Source organism: Triticum urartu, chromosome 1A, assembly GCF_056163025.1.
Source record: "Triticum urartu cultivar PI428250 chromosome 1A, HENAU_Tu73, whole genome shotgun sequence".
Taxonomy (NCBI): domain Eukaryota; kingdom Viridiplantae; phylum Streptophyta; class Magnoliopsida; order Poales; family Poaceae; genus Triticum; species Triticum urartu.
In genome coordinates, this window is record NC_141873.1 from 473966907 (window position 1) to 473993809 (window position 26903).

At 43.3% G+C, this 26903-nt stretch overlaps 1 long non-coding RNA gene across 2 annotated transcripts; it reads right to left on the minus strand.

The window, feature by feature from the left end:
* Positions 1–17070: 17070 nt before the first annotated feature.
* LOC125520279 (uncharacterized) lies at positions 17071–21928 on the minus strand. Of its 2 annotated transcripts, none has more exons than XR_007288598.2 (4): positions 21135–21928; positions 20890–21055; positions 20398–20593; positions 17071–19911 (listed from the first exon to the last, which is right to left on the minus strand). It is a non-coding gene; the product is annotated as an uncharacterized LOC125520279 (long non-coding RNA). The 2 variants fall into 2 exon arrangements; XR_007288597.2 differs by having other exon boundaries at positions 17715–20087.
* Between the last annotated feature and the right edge of the window lie 4975 nt (positions 21929–26903).

The window sequence follows — 26903 nt, forward strand, 5'->3', positions numbered from 1 at the left end:
TAAACGGTACAGCCCCGACGAGCACGCGGCGAGCGGCATGGTACTGAGATTGTCCACACGTGAAACAATGAGCTTGATTACCTCTGTGGGGAGCGAATTCCAGCCACTCTTTCGGCGGACGCTGGTCGATTCTGCCATTGTTAGTGCTTGGGTTTTGGACGAGGGGGGAGGCGCCTTAGCGGGGATGGAAGATTGGACGAGATTATGTGCGAACAAAGATGGAGAAGCGAATATGTGCTGCGGGAAGTGGACAGGTGATGATGACATCACGCCGCTTGACTTACGAGACACATACCAGCAGCGTAGGGTCATGTCGATGCCAGAGAACTTGCTTGAGTGATCACAGTACTGGTACTCCCTACAATGCTATGCCCTAACTTGCTTGAGTAGAGTAGTAGAGTAGGACTCTGCTCTACTACTAGCACCGGAGGAGTAGTATATTCTAATCTAAAATAGTTACAAACTTAAATGCCCGAGCATGGAACGACTACGAACCGTGCTCAAAGACCGTGTCTACGTGGTGTTTGGACATGGGCGACAACCTCAACGCCAACGGTGCTGCCCCCGTTGCACCGTATGTGTTTCTGTCCTTCCTGTTCAAAATCATGGTAGAATTCATGTTTCTACTCTATATCCTACTACTATGCTAGTCCACATGATTAGTTTCATCTCTGTTATAGCTGTCATGATTTATTTTGTGCTTATTCGGATTAATCTCATAGTAACTTGCTCATATATTCAACTGGCGCAACGTCCCCTACAGCCACTCCCGTTTCATGGACGGCCTAGTCGATGTTGGAATTTTGCTAGTAGGCCTTTATAAGGTGAGCTCTTCTACCACTTGTATGAGCATGAGAAGAGGAGACCTACACGCACGCTCCTCCTCCTCGCTCGCCTCGCCACGCCACGCCTCGTCACGACGCACCGCGGATTGCGGGATTGAGCCGAGCCGAGGACAGAGCTATACTCCCACGACCTACCCGGCCCACACTATATAGTTTCTCACCACCATTCCAGATCATTGCGTCGCCAAGCAAGTCTTCTCCATCCCTCCTTTCGGTGTGCACCAGGAGAAGGGACAGCAGGCCTACAGAACCCCGCCTCTCGTGATCATGTACGGGAGAGGGGCGATCAGGTTTTTGGGGAGCGCACTCGCGCGACTGCTGGCAGCGACGACTTCGCGAACAACGACTTCTTCCCGACCTCAGCAACCTCATCCTCGACATGGGCGACAACGTCAATGCCGGCAACCAGTGAGATACAGGTTGTAGGAAGCGGTTTGGGAATTTGCATGCCTTTCCAACCAGTGAGATACTCCGTACAAAGTATGACAGAGAAATAACCACAGAAAAGGAAGCTAAAAGTAACAATCAAACAAGCATTTTTGCATTTGTTTTGCATTGAATCGTTTCACAAGCTTGACTAGTGCTATTTTTCTACTTTTACAAAAACCGCATCGTAATGTTAAAACGTGCATTTGCACGTACATAAGTAATAGTAGTACTCTCTTCGTCTAGGTGTATAAGTCTTCCCTCCTTGGTCATGGTGCACAACCGAAGATGACTTATTGACCTAGACGGAGGGAGTAGCACATTCTGCAAGCATATATCGAGAGAGACGTGTAGTGCGATAGTATATAGTAAAGTTTGTGCTATATGCACGTACTTGCAAAATCCGTACGAATACACAAGGTTTCCAAACTTTCCCTTTTACATACTTAATTAAGGATGCTAAAAATTCCTGAACGTTCGGGATTTATCATTTGCGTCCCAAAACTAATGAGATCGCCTTACGAAACAAAAATTATACTCCTCCTAAAAGCCACGGCGCTCGCAGGAGCGCTTGCGGCGCGCCACGAGTGCCTTGGTGCATGGCTGTTTGCCAGCGCGCCGATACAACGCCTCTTCCTCAGCCTTGCAACACGCGAGGTGCTGATTGGTGGCTTGCCGGCGGGAGAGCGCGATCTCACCGGTGTGGTGATCCGGCGCCAACAGGTACTCCTCCTCGCTGGAAGCGTGCACCCGGTCCACGTACCGCCAAGCATAGATGAGGCGCTTGGGCCTGACTGCACTCAGGGCGTCGGCACGGGCATCCTCCGCCACCCTCACGGCCCTCGCACGAGCCTTTTGCCAAAGAGCCAATTGCCCGACTCTCTCGGACGCGACATAGGCCTCCCAGGAAGATTTTTCCGCGGTGCGCTTCTCTTCCTCGGCCTTCTTCTCCGCCACTATTTTGGCGCGCTCTGCTGGAGGCAAAGCCTCCCACAAAGCGACATCCATTTCTTTCCAAAGCTCCTCAAGGCTGGGGGGCTCGGCGGGCGACGTGGCGTTCTCCTTGTAGCGGGGAGCCGACGCGTCCTCTGGTGCGCGTGCTGGCGAGATTGGGAACGCCGACGCGTCCACCTCGACGCGTCGCGGTGAGGAGAGGAACGCCGACGCGTCCTCCTCAACTAGTGGCGGCGAGGAACGGAACGGCGACGCATCGTGTCGCGGCGAGGAGCGGAACGCCGACGCATGCTCCTCGACTAGTGGCGGCAAGGAAGGGAACGGCGACGCGTCGCGTAGCGGCGAGGAGCGAAACACCGACGCATCCTCCTCGACTAGTGGCGGCGAGGAACGGAACGATGATGCGTGACTGTCCATGCGGTGCAGCGAGGGGCTCCTAGGGCTTGGAACGGGCGATGCCATGGTGGTCGACGTTAGAGGGAGGGGGCGGAGATAGCGATGAACATGAACGTGAGGGGGAGGAGATAGCGATGTCGTGGAAGGCGAAGTATTTATAGCGAGCAATGGCACACCTACGTAAGATATGGACTGAGCTGCACTGACTTAACTGTCGGTCCCATCACTGACATGTGGGCCAGACCCCTATTGGGCCCATATGTCAGTGACCGAATGCACTTGCAGTTAAGTAACAACTACGTGGGCATATTTGTTGGAGTAAATTACGGGGGAGCCAAGGGGTGGAAATATTGCTGGTCACAACGGATTGGACGAGCATGGGGGGAGGAGAGTCATGCATGTAGATTTTTTCACACGGGGTGGAGTGGTGGGACCGCCGGAGGGAGAAGGAGAGTTTGGCAGGTATATTGTTTTCACACATGGAGAGGAAAATATTTGGAGACGAACGGGCTTCCTGCAGGTATGGGGAACGGTGCATAATAAGTCATCTTGCATGCCGGGCTAGGTATAGTCTCAAGTCATTAAAAACAAACACGCCCCACACATGTTCATATTTCAAGGTGCACTAAATTATTGCATGCGATGATTAAGGCTGGCCATAATGGTGGTATCTTAGCTGGTATCATGCACACGGGAATAGCAAACATGCTGATGTGGCAAAGAATTAAAGAAGAGAGGGGGATTAGAGTAACTAGTGTTCATGCATGCATTGGTAAACACATTTTTTTGTGGAGAACAACATCACTAGTTGAGTACTTTTGCAGACTTCAAAAACTATTCCACAATGTGTCAACATTCACAATGTTAAATCAATATTTTTACACTCATTATAAAACGTAGTTCTTATACTCATTATAATCAGTACTCCCTCAGTCTAGGTGAGCAAGTCATCTTAGATTGTGCACTATGACCAAGGAGGAGGGGAAAACGAGAGATCTTAATGTTTATTTGCTAATTAATAGCATTGCATGCAATGAACTAACCACTGCATGTCGTGTTTGGTAGTCTCAAGTCATTAAAAGCATGCACACCCACATCTCCTATTGGTTGATATGTCAAGAAACAAGAAACGAGGTAGAAGTTAGTGCACCGCGCCTAAGTGTTTTGGGAGTATTGTAGATATTGATATTTTTAGTATAAATTTGGTCGTGGGATTTCATTGATGCCTGTCAAAGCGTTGACAGGTCTGCTATGTGTGACCTGAAGATGAAAGTGTTGAGCATCTCAAAGTTGATCAACAATCTTCAATTGTCAAAGATTAGCCGTTCGGCCAATAAGGTGGCATACTTAATCGCTAAGTATAGCTTTGACAATAGATTAGATGGTATTCTTGTAAATAACATACCGCCCTGTGTGGTGAATATTGTATCGAATGAGTGTACTGGTGTGGCTGGTTAATTAATATAAGGTGGTGTTCAAAAAAGTATAAATTTGGTCAAACACTTTGCAAACGGTTGACGGTAGTAAAAAGGACCAGAGGGAGTATCATGCATGTGGAGTAGGCAAAAAAATTGCTTGTCTAAAAAAAGGCAAAAAATGCTCATTTATAGCAAGTCGAAGTCTCAAAGGGCGCGACCGCACGAGGAAGGCAAAGGTCGTGGGAGGTGCGACATTTGACGAAATTAAGTGAAGTTACATCCACGCGTCGGCATGGCGTGCGAACAGGCAGAAGCTATACCGGTTCAATGCCTGCGCTATAAGAGGTCGCTTCCGTGTCAGAGCAATCACTCCCTCCAGTCCTTTTTTTGTTTGGGTATAACAAAATCTCTTTTCCATTCACATTTTACAAGTAAAGTTCGTGGAAAAACTTTGACCCAAAGTATGATGGGGACTAGTAAACCCGAATGGAGGTAGTAGTTTTTTTAATCGAAGAAGGGTTTCCCCTTCCGATTTTCATTAAAGAAAACTAGTATCTAAATCTAAACCATAGTATTTGCCCTAGAACTACCAGGTTCAACATCTCGCAACATAAACCCATACAACCTCCATCGCAAAAAAACCATACAACCATACGCCAAGGAGGTAAGTAGTACTATGAACTCCATTTTCGCTCCATACCAATCGTTCTAAAAACTACTTACTACTTATAACGCGCCATTGAAAATCGGAACTCTTAACCCCACTAAAAATGATATTTTAAACGTGGTTACTCGATCTGTGGCAACTGGCGAGCCACCGCGCTCCAAGTCGTTCACCTGTGGTCCCGACCATCAACTCCTACGGATCAAATTATCACGCGAGCTGACTATTCCTACAAAGGTGCTCCACCACATACCCGGTACCCGCGAATGCAGCGATCGTGCCCCTAGGGTTTTAGGGTTTATTTGTTAACGTCGCCTTTACGTAACACTCATGTGTGTGAGACAGCGAGAGGCCGACTGCGTGCGTGCGCCTCTTCTCTTCGTATATGTACTCCATCGTTTGTCTGGTGTCCAAAAAATTATAATAACTACTAGCAATGTGCCAATGCATTGCCACACGATCAAAGTAGATTAATACAGTGGCGGAGCTAGATGCAGACTACGCCTGGGGCTATGCTATGTTGAGTGATAAACTTCTATGATTTTCTATGCTTTGCATGAAGAAATTACAAAGGAAGTTGTTTCTAGGCCTGGGGCTATAGCCCTAGCTGCCCCAGGCCTGTCTCCGCCACTGGATTAATACATATTCACTGATTTGATAGAAAAAAAGTCTAGCTTTGAAATATGTATATCACTAAAAATATGTTATGTTTCACTCAAAATATATTCCTTTGGCGGTTTTGATGAGATAAGGGAGGAATGTTGTTCGTTTCAAGATTCGAGAAGTGGTATATGTCTAATTTCTACTCTTACTAGCAAGATGCCCGTGCGTTGCACGGAACATCAAGATCTTGTGGGAGAAAAGGATGAACGAGGGAAGGCCTTATCTACAAATGTGGTGAAGAGTGCGGGTAAATTGCCATATTTTCCTTCCTATCCGTCAGATATAAATCAGACGACCTACATTGCAGGATGGCAGGCCCACCATCATCACCAACTCTATTTTTTATCCCTACTCTTATAATAAGCATTGTCGGTGATGATCGTGTGCCTGCCATCCTGCAATATAGGCCGTCCGATCTATATCTGACGGATAGTAAGGAAACTATGGCAATTTTGCAAAACGATACCCACACCCCTCTCCACATTTGCAAATATGGCCTTCCCTTGTTCATCCTTTTCCCCCACAAGATAAACTAGTCATACAAATGCATCTTGATATTCCGTGCCATGCATGGGCATCTTGCTAGTTGTTGCAAAAAGCCCATGTGTGTGAGAGAGAGGGCGAGTGGAGGAGGACGGACTGCATGTGTGACAAAGACACAAGGAGTGTGTGTGCGATAGGTATCAGCTTAAAATGAGGCGATAGTGTGTGTGTGCATGATTGAGAGGGCGTGTCTCAAGAAGGGAAGAAAAATCTACATAGATACAAGGAGCGGGAGAGAGACATGTATGCGATGGTGGAAGCACGAGTGTGCGGGTGTATAAACCTATCTAGAGGCTAGCTAGTCGATAAATGTTTGTGAGAGAAATACGAGTCGGGGTGCGAAAGCGAGAGTTTTGTGTGTGTGTGTGTGTGTGTGTGAGAGACGGTAGTCGGGAAGGGGAGTGGAAGCAGGAGTTGTGCGTGTGTGTCTGTGAGAGAGAGAGGAGACGGTAGTCGGGGTTGTCTGATCGGTAAACAAATGAATAATGTCAATCTGGGATGGAGATGAAAAGGAGACCGCAACAAATGTTGTGTCTACAGGAGAGATAGAGAGAGTAATTTTAGTGGTATGAGTCATATGTAGAGACATATAGGGTGTGTGAGAGAATCCCATAGAGAGAAAGACAAAGTGAAAGACGAGTAGAGACTGTGTGTTTGGCGGTGAAAAAGAAAGCTTAGGTACCGAGTGATACCAGAGAACAGTAGAGACGTGAGAGATAATGAAAACCGTGTAATTTATAATGATAGAGACGTGAGAGATAATGAAAACCGTGTAATTTATAATGATAGGGAGAGTGTGACACTTCTCAAGGGAGACGTCGAGAGACCATGTTTGCGAGGATAGGAGCAACATGAAGTGAGCGTGCGGGTGAGCTGGAGAAAAGAGAGTGATAGCTACCTGAAGGAGCATGCATGCAAGAGAGATGGGCGTGAAAGCAGTGAACAAAAAATGATTCAAATATTTGAATTCGAGATGATGATACATGTAATCCATACTCGAACCAAAATTGATCTATCAAACATGCATACTCATATGAATTCACGCACATCTATGTTATTTAATATGTAGATATTACTGATCCATACATTTGAGTAGAACATAATTTGGTTAATTTTTTTCGAATTCAACCTTAAGATTTCGAGATCGTTGTATTTGTAAATCATATTATACATATAAAGGAGAAGAATTCTTTGTTGTGCTTTTGAAAGTATATATATAAAAAATGATGTATATAGAATGTAATTCCAATTGAAAATGGATCCCTCCCGAAAAAAATAGAATACAAACGGGATTCGAATTGAGTTGGCACGGTAAACGTGCACTCTGCAAAATTTGAACGAAGCGGGGAAAGTCGCAGTAACCGCCCGAAACCAAAATCCGCGAGATGGAAATCACTATTGCCTATCCCTGCCACACAAAGCCTATATGCTGGATTCCTATAGGTTTCGATAGGGGTAGGTTTGTAATTTCACCCAAACATGACGTAACCGCCTCTCACCCGGATTCATACACGGTGGGCACCAAAACACAGTGTGTCCTCGGCCGAAATCGACTCCCTCCCCGATTCATATTCATACACGGTGGGCGCCAAAAACAAACTCTCGTCGGCAAATATTCGGTGTATGCGAGATTACCGTCCTATCCCCAACTGACTAGTGTTGCTGTGATGTAATAGAAATTTGAAACAGGGGCTAAGTTTGTAAATTTCCTCGCATTTGAGACAAGCGCGCCCTGAATACATGGTTCCCCCTTCCTCTCTACCTCCCTTTTCCCCATTCGTACTCCATGGGCGCCAAAACACCCTCTCCACCCCACCCTCCTCCGTCCACCGCCGTCCTCCTCCACCATGCCGGAGCTGATACCCCAACGCCGCCGTCCATTACAAGAGATCGGCCTCTCTCATCCACGGCTTCGGACCAGGATCCTTGCATCCCGTCCTCTCGCTTCATCCCCGCCGTCGTCCACCTTGCCGGCGCCGCTCCTACGACCGTCTTTTCCACCGCGCCCCGCCGCCACCGTCTACCCTCCTAGATCTGCTTCCACGCCGCCGACAGCCATCGCTACCACAGCACCGTCAAATTCTCAGCAGATGCGTACATGGCGCCGCACCAAAGGAGGTACTCTTTCGTATCTGCTCAACTTATTTATCGCAGCAAGAAAATAGATCACCACTGCTTTACTCTGATTTCTTGTCTTGGTTGCGAAGTTGCCTTTGTCCGGTTTGCACCTTCAGATCCGCCATGGCACGCTCAACACCATACTCGCAATGCTTATGCTTTTACCATTTTATATTCCACACTAGTTAAATCACAGTAGACTAAATTTCAAAATTGGGTCAGTCGATTTTTCAGAGCTCGCCGGAGTTCGCCGGTGCGATCGAAGGGGCTCGGGTGGGGATGGTGGTTGTGGGGGGCGGTGGTGGGGCCTCGTCGAACGAAGAAAACTCCACGGGTGGGGGCGGGGGTGGGGATGGCGGAGGAACACAGGCAGTGGGGCCGGTGGTTCGGCCGGCGGCCCGTGCGATGTTCTGTATGGGAAGCACAGTATGTTCCTTGTCAGGAAGGGGAGCAGGGACATCTGCAGTCAACAGCTGATAGAGCTAGCCTGTACGTGATCGATAGGCTTTCATTTACTAGCGGCAATACAACACCGTAATTTCCAGCCAGTTCCACTTTCCCGATTTATATATCCTAGTTATGGTGTACCCCTGTTATGTACACTATGATCTGCCTAGTTGTTGTGTGCTCTTGTTATTATGGTTTGGCAATAAACTCTCTATACAGTATATTATGAACCTATCATCTGCCAGTTATCCTTACTTCTGGAGCCTATTTTTTTGTGTACTTGTGCCAGATTATATAAATGCACGCACCATATTACAGCACACATGAGCTCTCTCATCAGAATCTAGTGATAGCACACAAGTGTTTACAGGGGCGCTCCTATATTAGAATATCATCTACATTACAAAGATAATCTCGCAACTATTTATGTTTTCATGGTTCTCAGATATTATACGCAATTACAGTGATTATCAGAATCCGCGCATCAGAAGAATATTGTGGAACACTGCAATGACTTACAAAATTGGCAGCAAGGCATTGAGTGCCATTCTGGAAGCAATGAAACTCGTACGCTCCCCACCTGTTGATTCTTGTTCAGAATATCATCCTAATGACTATTCTAACCTCGAGGAGTCAAAGGCAGATGGCTTGTCCTATTCACCCATCAAGGTGCCTATTCTAATTTGGCAAGGTTTTATTGATTGTGTGTATCTTGCATATGTTGTCTTGCATTTCTTCTACTTTGTTGCACCGCCATCTGCTTAGTTTACTCATCATATATGTCGAGATGCCATGCCCATCCATTATCAATACATATTCCATCTGTCATCATACCATGTTTTTCCACTCAAATGTTGTTCTTGTGCACCAGACATCAAAAAGGAAGAGGGTGATTGCCGAACCTGAAGGAGCACCAGCAAAGTCCTTGAAAAACGTGGTGGTGCCGGAGAAATCAGACAGCACCCACTTATATTGGCTGTACAACCAGTGACACAAAACGTAGGACCGACTCCAGCAGACTGTACCCATACTTCACTGTCCACACCACTAGCCCCACCACACAGGACCTGCACTCCAGCAAAAGGTATACCGATTTCATTTGCCATAGCACCAGCTGTACCATAGAAAAATCCCACTCTAGCAAAAAGTACAACTAGTCCATCGGCCGAAGACCTATCCCAACTGCAGAGACGGCCAATTCCTGCAGATTGGAACCCCATTCCATTTATTCCCAGTTTAAAAGACAATGCTTTCAATGTTGTTAGGGACTACGTGCATATATTCCCATCATGGGAAGATTATTGTGAAGACAAACACCATTTTCACATCTTCCTGTCCAACTTACGTGTAAGTGCTATTATTCATGGTTATTATTTTCCTGTTTTCTGCTGATTGAACACATCAATGATTTACATTACATTGTTGTAGCTAGGCGAGGGTCAATCTGGATAGTCATGACGAGCAAAGCTTGCTTGTGCTTTTCAAGGAAGCATTGCAGCAGTATCGGTGTTACCTGAGGAAATCACACTTTGATGGCAAGTCTATAAATGAATTTCCGGTGAAGTCTCCTGTGCTAAATTTAGAAGACATTGAATGGAAAAACCTTGTTATGCACAGGTCTCGTTCCCAGGATGAGGTACTATCTATGAAATCACATGACAATTTGAACTTCTACTTTTCCGCATGTGCCTTACGGATCTTTTTTGCAGAAAATATGCTCGAAGAAGAATTCCGGTTTGACAAGGACGACATGATATCGCAAATATGCTGCCCGCTGCTTTGCTCTTGTTAGTACCTATTGTCCTGTATCACTGTACTTGCATACATACCTGGTTCGTTATGTGACAGCAGTATGCATGATAGCTTGCTTATCAATTGTTTGATCCAAATTATCTGATCTGTATGAATGGTTACATTAGTGTAGAATATATCCAATGCCAATGTTTTTTTAGCTCTGCATTGTTCTTGTAAGTACATGTTGTCCTTTATCAGTGTATTTATAATGACAGGTAGTTGTTCATGTACCATCACTCTGCAGCTTATTTTCCTTTGCCCTCCATTTTCTACACATCAGATCTATATTTACTCTTACCATAAGGTTGGTACTGAAGAAGTTTAGCTGTTCATTGCTCTTGACTGTACCTTTTGCCTGTATCGCTGCACTTACATTTATAGCTACTTGGTTATGTAGCATCACTCTTCCTCTTATCTTAAATATTCTCCATTTTTTCATATATTATCACATCTATATTTACTCTTAACAAAATGTAGAATAAAGGCAATGCTTTTGAAGAAGATTCTGTGGTAAACTTCTTGAATTGCCCCCCCATCAGCATGGACAAGGCCTTTATAGAGCCTGTCTTCACCAATAATGTAAGTTTGTCCATCTCAAGCCTTCAAACTTTGTTGTATATATTTGGTTAGGCATGACTGCAACAGCTGTTTATTTTTGGTGTTTGCATCAAATTGCTTGTTTAAAGTTTATTATATGTAGTTCATAAACAAAAGTTCGTCCTTTCTCAATTTAAGTTTTTAGTTGTACAATCAAGTTCCTTCTTCATACCATGTAAACTAAACTATACAGAGCAAGTGATCTTCTTTTGCACTGCATGTATGCTTCTGTTCTTCATCTGTAATCCAGTGGTGTGGTGAACCTACCCACTACAGCACAATGTCATATTCTGCAATGTCTTAACTATGAAAAATGTCATATCATTCTACTATTATTTAAACCGTCTCTTTATTTGCCAATCTGAAATGGTATAAATTGACAGCACACTAAGCATTGATACTTATGAGTTCTTGATCTGTAATCCAGTGCTGTCGTGAAGCTGCCAACTCGTTCACAATGTCATTTCCTGCCATGTCTTGACCTGAACAATACCATATTGTGTTAATGCAAATTTAAACTGTGTCACTTTATTCGTCAGTAAGAAATGTGATGAATTGTCAGCACTGATACTTTTATGTGCAAAACCTGTCATCTGTCTGCTTGTTTATCTTTCAGAGTGAGGAAGATATAAGTGTTGAACAAGCGCGGTCTCATCATCTTGCTCAGCTGCTTGCGCTGCAGCTCCCCAGCAGGGCTAACCTTTCTTGAACTCTATTGAAGTGCTGTTGATTTTGTATATTATTATGTCGGCGTGTTTATTTGCTCTGGTGGCGATCTTTGATGCCCAGTGTATGTAATCTGTTGTCTGCTTGTGCTTTATTATCATAGTGTCGAACTTCGATGCCCAGTGGATGTAATATGCCGTAATTTCTTTATTGTATAGTATAGGTTTTTTCTTATTCATGATGCTGCAGTTATTTTACTGTATATATATCCTGTCTTCGCAGTAAACCGGCCAAACCGTAAAATTACGGAACATAATCGGGCCGTCATGCAATCACGATGTAGGTTGGGCCTGAAACGTGTCGATCAACTCATGGGCCGGCAGCAGCCCGAAATGAACCCCGACCCATGATTGTGCGAATCAAATCACGGGCTTTTAACAGGCTGAAAAATTGTCTCGGTCTTTATTTGGCCCAATCAGATATCGGCTGCGAGCAGGCCGGATGCAAACCGGGCCGTAGTTAGGCCCAACTATATGACAGGCTTTTAACAGGCTGAAATTAATATAGGGCCGAAATGTTAAACGGGCCCTTAACAGGCCAAAACTAATATCAGGCCGAATTACTAAGTGGGCCTTTAGCAAGTGCGCCCAAAAGCATAGTGTCCAGTTGACGGGCGAATCTGATATGGGCCATAATTAGGCCCAAAAGCTCTTAAAGGGCCGGACCTGATCTGGGCCGTAATTTGGCCCAGAACGTGGTAGGCTTTTAACGGGCCGGATCTCATATGGGCCACTATTAGGCCCGGAGCATGGCAGGCCATTAATAGACCGGATCAAATATGGGCCGGCATTTGGCCCAAAACATGGCAGCCAGTTACGGGCCGGCCTAGTAGGGTCCTCAAAATCTTGTGGGCCTATAGCTGGGCCGGCCCATTAATGTTGCCGAAATCTCGTGGGCCTTTAGCTGGGCCGGCCCATTATGATCCGCAAGAATTTTGTGGGCCTTTACCTAGGCCGGCCTATTATGGCACACAAAAATCTTGTGGGCCTTTACCTGGGCTGACCCATTATGGCCCGTGAAATCTTGTGGGCCTTTAGCTGGGCCAGCCCATTATGGTCCGCAAAATCTCGTGGGCCTTTAGCTGGGCCGACCCATTATGGTCCGCAAAATCTCGTGGGCCTTTAGCTGGGCCGACCCATTATGGTCCGCAAAATCTCGTGGGCCTTTATGGGCCGACCCATTTAAACTTGTTGGGCCGTGCCACGTGTCGATGTATCATAGGCGCCTTCTGTCCAGTGAGTGGATGACATATGTCCCGACGATGAGCCGACACGTGTTTCCTCTAGCCAATGATGATTTTACACGTGGAAAATCCCCATTGGTTGGGGCTGTTAACGGGTTATCAGATCCAAAACCCAACCCGATAGCTTAACGGCGTTCCGTTACGGTGGATGCCACGTGTTGGTCACCCTTAATGAAAGCACTTCTGTGATGCGCGATTTATTGTCATGGAAGTGGACACTTCCGTGATGATAATTTTCGTAATGTCATGGAACACTTCTACGACAGCACAGATATGACTATCTTGATTATGTCATAAATTTGTCATGGATGTACATGCATGACAAAAAAAGCGTCCTACTGTGACAAACACGTATCATCACGGAAGTATATTGTTTTGTAGTGGTTATGGATGAAGAAACTGCTAGGGATCTTTTAGCTTGCAAAGATAGATATGATCTTAAGAAACTATTAGCCAAGATGAAAGAAAAATCTTTGAATGCCAGAATGAAATATGACCCTGCTTTTGCTACTTCACCTATCCGTATTTCTGATAAGGATTATGATTTCTATGTCGATCCTGAGATAATTACTTTGGTTGAATCTGATCCTTTTTAAGGCTATGAATCTGAAACTGTTGTGGCACATCTTACTAAATTGAATGATATAGCCACCCTATTCACTAATGAGGAAAAAAATTTCGTTAGTACTATATCCTTAAGTTATTTCTGTTCACATTAAAGGGTGATGCTAAAATATGGTTTAATTCTCTTGATCCTGGTTGTGTGTGTAGTCCTCATGATATGATTTCTTACTTCTCTGCTAAATATTTCCCCACTCATAAGAAACAAGTTGCCTTAAGGGAAATATATAATTTTGTGCAAATTGAAGAAGAGAGTCTCCCACAAGCTTGGGGGAGGCTTCTCCGATTACTTAATGCTTTGCATGATCATCCTCTCAAGAAAAATGAAATACTTGATATCTTTTATAATGGACTAACCGATGCTTCTGGAGACCACCTGGATAGTTGTGCTGGTTGTGTTTTCAGGGAAAGAACTGTTGATCAAGCTGAATTGCTGTTGAATAATATCTTGAGTAATGATAATGACTGGACACTTTCTAAACCAACTCCTAAGCCAACTCCCAAGAAAAGGGGTATTCTATTTCTCAGTCCTGAAGATATGCAAGAGGCAAAGAAATCTATGAAAGAAAAATGTATTAAAGCTGAAGATGTTAAGAATTTACCACCTATTGAAGAGATACATGGTCTTGATAACCCGACACAGGTAGTAAAGGTAAATTCTCTCTATAGATTTGATAAGGGTGAAATCCCATCTACTAAGTTTGCTAGCCAATGCTTAGATTTGTTTGATAATTTTATTGTTAAACAAGAAGACTTCAATGCTTATGTTGGTAGACAATTGAAACGTAATGCTTATGTGATTGAACACTTGAGTGATTATATGTCTAGAGTTAAAGGTGAACTTAAACTTATTAGTAAACATGCTTCTATGGTTACCACTCAAGTAGAACAAGTTCTTAAAGCCCAGAATGATCTGCTCAATGAATTAAATAATATGAAAAATGAAAATGATGTTAGAATTGTAACTAGAGGTGGTAAAATGACTCAGGAACCTTTGTATCCTGAGAGCCACCCTAAGAGAATTGAGCAAGATTCTTAGAGAACTAATGTTGATGCACCTAGTCCTTCTAAAAAGAAGAAAAATAAAAATGATAGGACTTTGCATGCTTCTAGTGAACCTGTTGTTGACACACCTGAGAATCCCAATGATATTTTTTATTTCTGATGTTGAAACACAATCTGGTAATGAACATGAACCTAGTGATAATGTTAATGATGATGTTCATGTTGATGCTCAACCTAGCAATAACAATGATGTAGAGATTGAACCTGCTGTTGGTCTTGATAACCCACAATCAAAGAATCAACGTTATGATCAATGTAGTTAGAATCCCGATTCAACTGCTAGAATCCTACGACTTCACGACCCTACGGAAGCATGTCGATCCAAATCCCACTATGAATCTGAATCAGGTAGAATCCATGTTGGGTCACGATCCAAATCATAGAATCATGTAGAAAACTGTACAATCCCGACTATGCTATGGACTACATCCGGTTCTACTAACTTATCTAAGCCGTTTGTTTAGTTGTAGCAAAATAGTATGCCATCATCCAAACCCCTTTTCATATACCTCATGGACCTTTATTCCCCTTCCAAGTCCAAACGCTTAGCCATAGACACCTTTGATCTAGCTCTCACCCTAGATCAAAATTGAGGATCAGGTTGGTCGACATATGGAATTGGCGTGAAAAGGAGGATGCTTCAAGATTGATCGGAGAAGGATATCAAGACCCTTCAAGGTTTAGCACTGTAGGTCAAATAGACAAGTGATCGACTATTCATGCACTCTAAAAGAACATAGGTAAATTTCGTCCATTGAAGGCTTAAATGTTCTATATATTTCCCTCTCATATATGTTCCATACATGCGAGCTAGATGGTAGGTTAGCCATAAAAAGAAGTGGAATACAACTAGCATTGATGTGTACGTTCTTTGCTCCATATTTAGTGTCAAAACTCTATAGAACCCATATAAATTTCTGTGTGCATACAAAATATCCTATTTGAGTAAATCTAGTAGAATCCTCGATTCCACGACTCGATTTTGTCTGAGGAAAACCGATCCGACTCCGAATCCCGACTCTGACTACCTTGGTTATGATAAGAGAGACTTCGTTGTTAGGAAGCACGGTAAAGAAAGGGAACCATGGGTTCAGAAACCCATGCCTTTTCCTCCTAAACCATACAAGAAAAAGGATGATGAGAATTTCGAGCGTTTTACTGAAATGATTCGACCTATCATTTTGCGTATGCGTTTGACTGATATGCTTAAAATGAATCCTTATGCTAAGTAGATAAAAGATATTGTTACGAATAAAAGAAAGATACCGGAAGCTGAAATTTCCACCATGCTTGCCAATTATACTTTTAAAGGTGCAATACCTGAGAAACTAGGAGATCCAGGAGTACCAACTATACCATGTTCCATTAAAAGAAACTATGTTAAAACTGCTTTATGTGATCTTGGAGTCGGTGTTAGTGTTATGCCTCTCTCTCTTTATATCATAGACTTGATTTGAATAAGTTGACACCTACTGAAATATCTTTGCAAATGGCTGATAAATCAACTGCTATACATGTCGGTATTTGTGAGGATGTGCCTATTGTGGTTGCAAACGTTACTATTTTAACGGACTTTGTTATTCTTGATATTCCCAAGGACAATAGTATGTCTATTATTCTTGGTAGACCCTTTGCAGGGGCTGTTATTGATTGCAACAAAGGCAATGTCACTTTTCATGTTAATGGTAATGAGCATACGATACACTTTCCGAGGAAACAACCTCAAGTCCACAGTATTAATTCTATTGGAAAAACTTCAACGATTACGATTGGATGTTTTGAATTTCCTCTTTCCACTGTCAAGAAGAAATATGATATTCTTATTGTTGGGGATTTGCATATCCCCGTTGAGGTAACTTAGTGTTATTCGAAAATTCTCTGGTTTCATGTTATTCGAAAAGAGTTTGTTAACAAGACTTGATCAACCTTGCTAGTGGATTCCTTTTGATGAGCATGAGATGGATGAAGTTAGAAAGCACAACTCTTTGTACCCTCCTTTTACTTTCTGTTATTTAGATTAAATAAAGCAAAAATAGTATTTTTTGTCTGTTTTCTGAATTATCCTTGCAATAAAAAATACCCCAAAAATAGAAGTTCTCCAAATGTCCTGAAAATTTTAGATGATTTTTTGTAGAATATTTAAGAATATTTGGCACTGAGAACACACCTGGGGGCCACACCACCTGACCACGAGGGTCTAGGGCGCGCCCCCTGCCTCGTGGATCCCAAGTGGGCCCCGTCCACTATTCCAGCACCCACACACTTCGTCTTCCTCCAGAAAAAATCGCCCCACAGCTCAAACCCGTGTTCTAGCTCATCTTGTTGCCATTTTCGATCTCCTTGCTCAAAGCTCCATTCACAAAACTACTTTGGGGATTGTTCTTCGGTATGTGACTCCTCCAATGGTCCAATTAGTTTTTGTTCTAGTGCTTTATTTATTGCAAATTTTTGCTTCTTAGGTGACCCTGTTCTTGTTTCTATGGTCAAGAGTAGTTTTAATGCATGATATGGCTTCTAGGCACTTGTAGGAGTAGTTGCTATCAATCTTGTTGAGTTTGGTTCACTTTTATTTTGAGTCACTAAAAATTTCAGAAATTTTTCAGAGAAAGAAAATGATGAAGAGATTGTTGAGGGGCTCTTCGAGTCGAAGCTCGAAGGATAAGCAAAGTGAAGAGAATAAGAAACCCAAATATAATCTCCCTCGCACTGCGGAGGTTCGGCCGTGCGAATGGCCTTGTGATGAGTTCTTGAGAGCAGCCGGGATTTATGAGGACTTTTATTATTTGGATGAGAATGCAGGCCTCATCGATTTCCTCCACGACTAGCGCGAACAGTATCTCCTCCTCACTAATATTTTCGTGCAAATTTTTTACTTTCATGCTAAGAAATCACCACCTTCACTGGAATTTCACTTATATGATTTTTGTCGGGTCTGTAAGATACCCTTTGCGGGCAGCATAGAGGAACCACATCGTAATGATGTGGAAGGATTTATTGATGAAACTGCTGTAGGGGAAATGAGGAAAGTTTCTGATGCAAGAATTACTAGCATACATTTTCCTGTTCCACGTTACTCTGCAATATTTGCTAGTAGATGCTTAATTGGTCGTGGGAACAGTGGAAATCTCAGTGCTCCTGATATTTTTATTTTGCGCCATGCTTTGTTTCGTGATACCACTTTCAGTTTAGGCGCTATTGTTGCTAAACGATTAAACCTGAACCGTACTAAGGGTCCCATCTTCGGAGGCATATTTGCTTCGAACCTTTTTGCACACTTTAGGATACCCATTAGGCATTATGAGAAAAAGGAAAAGTTATTGCCCCCTATTTTTCTAGATTGTAAGAGTATGGTAGCACATGATTTTATTGTTAAAGATAAGAAGAAGATGCTTAAGTATAAATTGATATTTGATAAAAATACTATGAATTATTACCCTGCCTGCACCATCTTTGTTAAACATATTTTAAGGCACGTACCTCATTTTGCCGGAGGCCGTTCATGCATACTAGAGCCTGACACCAGAGCCTGAGCCGGAGCCAACCCTTGACCCTTATCGACGGTCTGTTTATCAGTGGGATCCGAAGGAGATCGCCAACCAGTGACACCCAGAGGACACTCCTCCGTACACCGGAGAGGGCAGCTTTCAGCCATGTCCCTAGACCAACTTCGGCCAAAAGCCTAAGCTTGAGGGAGTACGTATTTTTCACCGACATCACATTCATGTTCAAGCACTCATGCCAGTTGTCGGTGCTCATACTTTTTCATTGTACTATCCATGCTAGTTTAATTTCTTTTTAAGCCTTCTTCTTATGTGTTTGAGAAACCTTAAGAAAAACCCCAAAAAATAGTTGTAGCTTTTCGCTAGTTTACTTTCCATGCCTGTAGTAGTAGTAATTAAAAGAAAACCCAAAAAGATTTCTCGTTCTTCTTTTGCTTGTTGGGAGCTTTCACGTGTAAATAGTTTTGTTTTATTTCTTTTATTTGAGGGTCGAGAGGAGAAGACCATGATGAAAATGTTGAGTGGCTCTCATATGCATTATTGTTGATCTAACAAAGAGCCTATATTACCTTATCTTCTCCCTTATATTAAATGCTTGCAGATTCTAGCTTAGTCCAATGCACGTGCACAATTATTATTATCCACATCGATATGTTGTGCAAGTGAAAGGAAATAATGACGATATATGATGGACCGATTCAGATGAGAGAAGCTAGTATGAACTCGACCTATCTTGTTTTTGTAAAAATGATTAGTTCATCGTTCCTTATTCAGCCTATTATGAATGAATCATGTTTGCAATGACAATTAGAGATTATAGTTCCTCATGCCATGCTTAATTAGCTAGGAGCTTATAATAATTTACCTTGCATGCCAACATGCTATTAAAATGGTTGTGATGTGGTATGATAGGGTGGTATCATCCTTTGAACGATTCGAGTGACTTGACTTGGCACATGTTCACGCATGTAGTTGAAACAAAATCAACATAACCTCCACGATATTTATGTTCATGATGAATTATACCCTACTCCTGCTTGCACTCGGTGTTGATTAATTTTAATGCATGTTCATGACTGTTGTCACTCTCTAGTTGGTCGCTTCCAAGTCTTTTCTAGCCTTCACTTGTACTAAGCGGAAATACTGCTTGTGCATCCACTTCCATAAACCCCAAAATTTATTCCATGAGTCCACCATACCTTCCTATATACGGTATCTACCTGCCGTTCCAAGTAAGTTTCTATGTGCCAAACTCTAAACCTTCAAATGAAATTCTATTTCGTATGCTCGAATAGCTCATGTATTAACTAGGGATGTCTATATCTTCCATGCTAGGTGGGTTATTCTCACGAGGAGTGGACTCCGCTCCTCATTCACGAGAAAATGGCTGGTAACCGGGATGCCTAGTCCCATGCTTAAATTAAAATAATTGCAAACAAAACTCCCCCAGAATTGTAGTTAGTTGGAAGCACCCGTTGTTTCGGACAAGCCATGGATTGATGCTTTTTGGTGGTGGGGGAGTATAAACTTTACCATTCTGTTTGGGAACTGCCTATAATGTGTGTAGCATGGAAGATATCAAGATCTCTTGGTTGTTATGTTGACAATGAAAGTATACCACTCAAAATATTATTCATCTCTATTTCAAAAATCGAGCTCCGGCACCTCTACAAATCCCTGCTTCCCTCTGCGAAGGGTCTATCTATTTACTTTTATGTTGAGTCATCATCCTCTTATTAAAGAGCACCAGTTGGAGAGCACCGCTGTCATTTGCATGCATTACTATTACTTTACCATGTGTCTCCAATTTGTTTCGAGCCTTGTAACAGCCATACCCAGTCTGCATACATAACCAGCTACCTGGATAATTCCGACTAACAAAATGAAGTACCTACATGAGGTTAACTGGAAAACTTCAGCATCTTTAACCGTTTATATTCTGACCAACAGGACTACACAAAAACTTTTCCAGCTTGATGATATCAGTCCAATTTCTCTTTAGTCGGATAAGGGCTATTTCATCAACGAACAATATGATGCAGGTCACTATTCCATCGTTTCATTGAACTGTAGAGAGAGAAGAAGAACTTATTTTTCAGAATGATTTTTTTTCAAATAAAGGACTTCATAGAGTTAAGACGACATGCATGTTGAAAGATCTAACCTTCCAATAGTCCCAAAACCAGCGACACCCTAATTATCTATAGTAGATGCACTAATGTACAGATATTCATGTGATTTACAACCCACACAAAACTACTATAAGATGGAACATTAAGCTTTGAATTTTCTGTTAGGAAAGAAATGATAGCACCATTTTCTTTAGAAATAGAACATACATAGATAGGCATCCATTTAACTGGTATTTTAGATATACCTTTGTCTTAGTTTCACAGAGCACATCCAATTGACAATACGTTCCTGTCCATTCAAGATTGGAAGTGTGGTATCCCCGCTCAAGCACACTATCAAACCTCCAAAACTGTAATCTAATGCGCACGTAGATTGATCAACTGTAACACAAGACCACATATTGCACATGCTGCAGGCTTCCGGTCACTTATGGTTAGCACCTAAATATTTCAGATATCATAATTAGATTGACTAAGTGATATATGAAAGATCTCTACAATGATGATATGCACAACACCATTAGCTCCTTTTCCGAAAGTAAGTCAGAATAGCGACTACATGACAGTAAATGCTTCTTACACACATCATACAGTCAACAACAAAACTGAGGTCTGCATCTTACTACCTAATGATTTAATGAAGCTGCACAAAAATTAGAAACTAAAAGGTATTCTAGAGCTAAACTGTTTAATTTAACTGTAACAAAATTACAAGGCTGCAGAAGATTTGACCGTACCCGCTCGTGCTTCATCACGAAATTGTCAAAATTTGATGTTGACAAAATTTCCAAGCCAAAGCCGTACGTCGACGATATTCTATATTGCCAAATGCTAAACATGAACCAGCTGTGTTAGACCAATGGAGTGGTATTGATCCATAGCCTACAAATCCATTCGAGGATTCTGCAGAACAAGGCAAAAAAACAGCATATGACAGTCATGAAAGCTGAATTGATAGAAAGAGTTGTACCAAGGAAATTACCTTGAGGTCAGTGTTGAGAAGTGGCAGCCGGCAGGTTGGGAGACGTGGACATGCTGATCACACAGACCGGGCATGCGCTGCTCACACACCTCCACCACGGGTCAGCCACTCACATAAACACTTCAATTCCTTAGTTTGATAGAACCCCAAGGTTTATCCCGTACTTTTTCAGCCCCCAAATCTTTATGAGAATTTCCCTCTCCAGCACTAAGTTCCCCAATCCGTCATACAAGAAAGCAAGAGAGAAATAGGGAGCCGGAAACAATAACCTGTAAGAGTATGGTGAGGCAGGGGAGGGGCCTGGTGCAGGTCTTGCTGACGACGTCCGCGCGATCCCGTCAGCAGCGAGGTGCGCCATGGTGGCGGTGCCGACGTTCCTGATTCTAGCGGCCGGCGCCCCGGCAGTCGACAACGACACCGCCCACCCACGCCTCCGTCTGCATTAGCAGGCGGGCAGGTCAGGATCTCAGGGTGGATATGAAAATTTGGCTAGGGTTTGCTCGAGGAGGAGATCGGCGACACGGCGGCGCGATGTCAGAGTTGAAGAAGAAGATGTGGCCATGGCGTGATTCGGAGGGACACAGCGCGCGTTCTCCTGCGTGGCAACGTCGAGCTTCTCAAAGATCCGAGAGAGGCGGCGTAGAGGGAAGATGGGGACCGTGGGGAAGAGTCGGCGACGCACGATGTATGGCTGGTGGCGGCACGGATAAGCTCATATGGGGTAGCGGCATACGTGGGGCGGCAGCGATGGGTGGGAGAGGTAGAGGCCAGAAGTGGGCTGCAGGGTATGGTGTGGGTTCAAGGCTTTGAGCAGATAGCATCAGAGAGGTGTGTGCGTGCGGGGCTTTTTAGATTTTTCTTGCTGGCTGTTTTTTTTATCGCGTGCATTCGACGAGCCGTCGAAGAAACTACGATCTCAGCCGTCGATCTGTATGTTTAACATAAAATTAACGGATATAAAAAGATGAGGTATAAAGTATTATGAAAGCATCCGTCTTTTAATATTAGGTATAGATTGCTCGCTAGTTGATTATGCTATTGATATGAGTAAACATGAGACCTAAATGTTATTGTGAATATGGTTAGTTCATAATCTTTGCTGAAAACTTGAATGCTGCCTTTACATATTTACAACAATAAGAGCAAATAGAGTTTGTAAAAGTTTTTCTTTATCACTTTCAGTTTTTCAACTGAATTGCTTGAGGACAAGAAAAGGTTTAAACATGGGGGAGTTGATACGTCTCCAACGTATCTACTTTTCCAAATATTTTTGCCCTTGTTTTGGACTCTAACTTGCATGATTTGAATGGAACTAACCTGGACTGACGCTGTTTTCAGTAGAATTGCCATGGTGTTATTTTTGTGCAGAAATAAAAGTTCTCGAAATGACCAGAAACTTCACGGAGAATATTTTTCGAATTTATAAAAAATAATGGCGAAAGAAGCAACACCGGGGGTCCACACCCTGTCCACGAGGGTGCAGGGTGTGCCCCAGGGCACGCCCCCTGCCTCGTGGGCCCTCTGAGGCTCCACCGACGTCAACGCCAACTCTATATATTCATGTTCGGGGAGAAAAAAAATCAGAGAGAAGGATTCATCGCGTTTTATGATACAGAGCCACCGCCAAGCCCTAATCTCTCTCGGGGGGCTGATCTGAAATCCGTTCGGGGCTCCAGAAAGGGGAATCCGTCGCCATTGTCATCATCAACCTTCCTCCATCACCAATTTCATGATGCTCATCGTCGTGCATGAGTAATTCCATCGTAGGATTGCTGGACGGTGATGGGTTGGATGAGATTTATCATGTAATCGAGTTAGTTTTGTTAGGGTTTGATCCCTAGTATCCATTATGTTCTGAGATTGATGTTGCTATGACTTTGCTATGCTTAATGCTTGCCACTAGGGCCCGAGTGCCATGATTTCAGATCTGAACCTATTATATTTTCATGAATATATGTGAGTTCTTGATCCTATATTGCAAGTCAATAGTCACCTACTATGTGTTATGATCCGGTAACCCCGAAGTGACAATAATCGGGACCACTCCCGGTGATGATCATAGTTTGAGGAGTTCATGTATTCACTAAGTGTTAATGCTTTGTTCCGGTACTGTATTAAAAGGGGGCCTTAATATCCCTTAGTTTTCGATAGGACCCCGCTGCCACGGGAGGGTAGGACAAAAGATGTCATGCAAGTTCTTTTGCATAAGCACGTATGACTATATTCAGAATACATGCCTACATTAGATTGATGAACTGGAGCTAGTTCTGTGTCAGCCTATGTTATAACTGTTGCATGAGGAATCACATCCGACATAATTATCCATCACTGATCCATTGCCTACGAGCTTTTCACATATTGATCTTTGCTTAGTTACTTTTCCGTTTCCACTATTGCAATCACTACAAAACCAATACTAATACTTTTGCCATCGTTACCGCTACTTCCATATTACTTTGCTACTAAACACTTTGTTGCAGATATTAAGTCTTTTAGGTGCGGTTGAATTGACAACTCAACTTTGAATACTTGAGAATATTCTTTGGCTCCCCTTGTGTCGAATCAATAAATTTGGGTTTAATACTCTACCCTCGAAAACTGTTGCGATCCCCTATACTTGTGGGTTATCAAAGATCAACACCCTGCAACCCTATCAAGGCTCAACAGAGAGGCCAACACGTCGGGCTACATCCTAAGCGCGCAGGGGTCTTGGGCCCATCACCCGTTGCACTCCTGCACATTGCGTGGGCAGCCGGGATCAGTCCTGGCAACCTCCATTACAAAGGCAGGTGCTTTACGCGGACCACCCGGGCACGCGCCGCTCAGTGGCCGACGTCTAGAAAGCTTCGGCTGATACTACAACGCCAGTTGCTCATATCTTGTCCCATGTGGCGGTTAGTGCGTATAGGCAAGTGGCCAACTCAGATCAAATACCCAAATCCATTAGTGTCTTGGTAGCGCGCGGTAACGAGCAGAGACTCACGATCATGTGACCCCGTTGCGCCGTCTTGTGGACTTACGGCAAGGGCTCAGAATGCCCGGCCGTGCCACATAGAAATCTCGCGGGTACCCTCCAGGTCAACCTGACTACACATCAACTCGCGGGTACACCTCAGGGCTGACCGGACTTCGACATGGTTATGTGGTAAATTCAAAGTAAATGTGTGTCCAAAACAGCAAGGGGGAAACCCGAGGAATCACCCTCGATGGATTCCCACTCGATGTAACCGTCATTCCGTCAATGTGGACTTGGAGGAATCACCCTCGATAGTCCATACTTGAGGGGTTGCACGACAGATTCGTTATCAGGAGTGGTGGAGGAATCACCCTTGAAGACCACAACCTATTAGCTACACTACAGAGTTAACATCAGAAGTGCTATACGAGGTATCACCCTGGCACCCGATAGTAGCTCTGCAGAATCGTACAACTAAGGGGGCTGTGATGTGATGTGTTGGGCTCTGGACGTCGATCATGTTGATTGATTCATTGGTCATAAAGCGGGGGCAACAGGGACAAGGTGAGGGGTCACATATGGATCACTAACCAACCTATACTAAGCAGTTTAGTATAAGCAACTAAGGTAACAATTGCAGTTTGCAAAATTAGGCTATGCATCAGAATAAGATCATACAAAAGCAATAGTCGTTCTAATGCAAGCATAAGAGAGAAGGTATTGGGCGATATTGGAATGATCAAGGGGGAGGGGGTTGCTTGCCTGGAAGCTCTATTGAGAAGGAAGGGTCATCAATTGAACTATAGGGGATCTATCGTAGTCCTTTCGATAAGTAAGAGTGTCGAACCCAACGAGGAGCAGAAGGAAATGTCAAGCAATTTTCAGTAAGGTATTCTCTGCAAGCATTGAAATTATCGGTAACAGATAGTTTTGTGATAAGGTAATTTGTAACGGGTAACAAGTAATAAAAGTAAATAAGGTGCAGAAAGATGACCCAATCCTTTTTGTAACAAAGGACAAGCCTGGACAAACTCTTATATAAAGGAAAGCGCTCCCGAGGACACATGGGAATTATCGTCAAGCTAGTTTTCATCACGTTCATATGATTCACGTTCGGTACTTTGATAATTTGATATGTGGGTGGACCCATGCTTGGGTACCGCCCTTCCTTATACAAGCATCCCACTTATGATTAACCCCTCTTACAAGCATCCACAACTACAAAAGAAGTATTAAGGTAACCCTGACCATAGCATGAAACATATGGATCCAAATCAGCCCCTTACGAAGCAACGCATAAACTAGGGTTGAAGATTCTGACACTCTAGCAACCCATCATCTACTTATTACTTCCCAATGCCTTCCCCTAGGCCCAAACAATGGTGTAGTGTCATGTAGTCGACGTTCACATGACACCACTAGAGGAGAGACAGCATACATCTCATCAAAATATCGAATGAATACCAAATTCACATGACTACTTATAGCAAGACTTCTCCCATGTCCTTGGGAACAAACGTAACTACTTGCAAATCATATTCATGTTCATAATCAGAGGGGTATTAATATGCATAAAGGATCTGAACATATGATCTTCCACCGAATAAACCAACTAGCATCAACTACAAGGAGTAATCAACACTACTAGTAACCCACAGGTACCAATCTGAGGTGTTGAGACAAAGATTGGATACAAGAGATGAACTAGGGTTTGAGATGAGATGGTGCTGGTGAACATGTTGATGGAGATTGACCCCCCTCCCGATGAGAGGATCGATGATGATGACGATGGTGATGATTTCCCCCTCTCGGGGGGATGTTTCCCCGGCAGAATAGCTCCGCCGGAGCCCTAGATTGGTTCCACCAAGGTTCCGCCTCGTGGAGGTGGAGTTTCATCTCGTGAGCTTGCTTATGATTTTTTTATCGGATGAAAGACTTCATATAGTAGAAGATGGGCACCGTAGGCCTGCCAGGGGCCCACGAGACAGGGGGTGCGCCCAGGGGGGTAGGATGCGCCCCCACCCTCGTGGCCAGGGTGTGGGCCCCCTCTGGTTAATTCTTTCACTAGTATTATATATATATATATTCCAAAACGTGCTCCTGTGAAGTTTCAAAACTTTTGGAGTTGTGAAGAATAGGTCTCTAATATTTGCTCCTTTTTCAGCCCAGAATTCCAGCTGCCGGCATTCTCCCTCTTCGTGTAAACCTTGTAAAATAAGAGAGAATAGGCATAAGTATTGTGACATAATGTGTAATAGCAACCCATACTGCAATAAATATTGGTATAAAAGCATGATGCAAAATGGACGTATCAACTCCCCCAAGCTTAGACCTCGCTTGTCCTCAAGCGGAAGCCTATATCGAAAAATATGTCCACATGTTTAGAGATAGAGGTGTCGATAAAATAAAATACAGACATGAGGGCATCATGATCATTCTTAGAACAGCAACATATATATATATATATATATAATGTCAAATGATTTCTTATGCTAAAGTAACAATTCATTCACAATTTCAAGTATGAATCAGAAACTTCATTGAAAACTAACAAACTATAATCTCAGTCATTGAAGCAATTGCAATTTATCATAACATCAGAAAGAGTCAATGTAAGAGCTTTTCAGCAAGTCCACATACTCAACTATCATTTAGTCTTTCACAATTGCTAACACTCACACAATACTTATGGGTATGAAGTTTTAATCGAACACAGAGAAAGATAGGGGCTTATAGTTTTGCCTCCCAACTTTTTACCTCAAGGGTAATGTCAACAATAATAGTTCATGAAAACTCACATCCAATTAGCTATA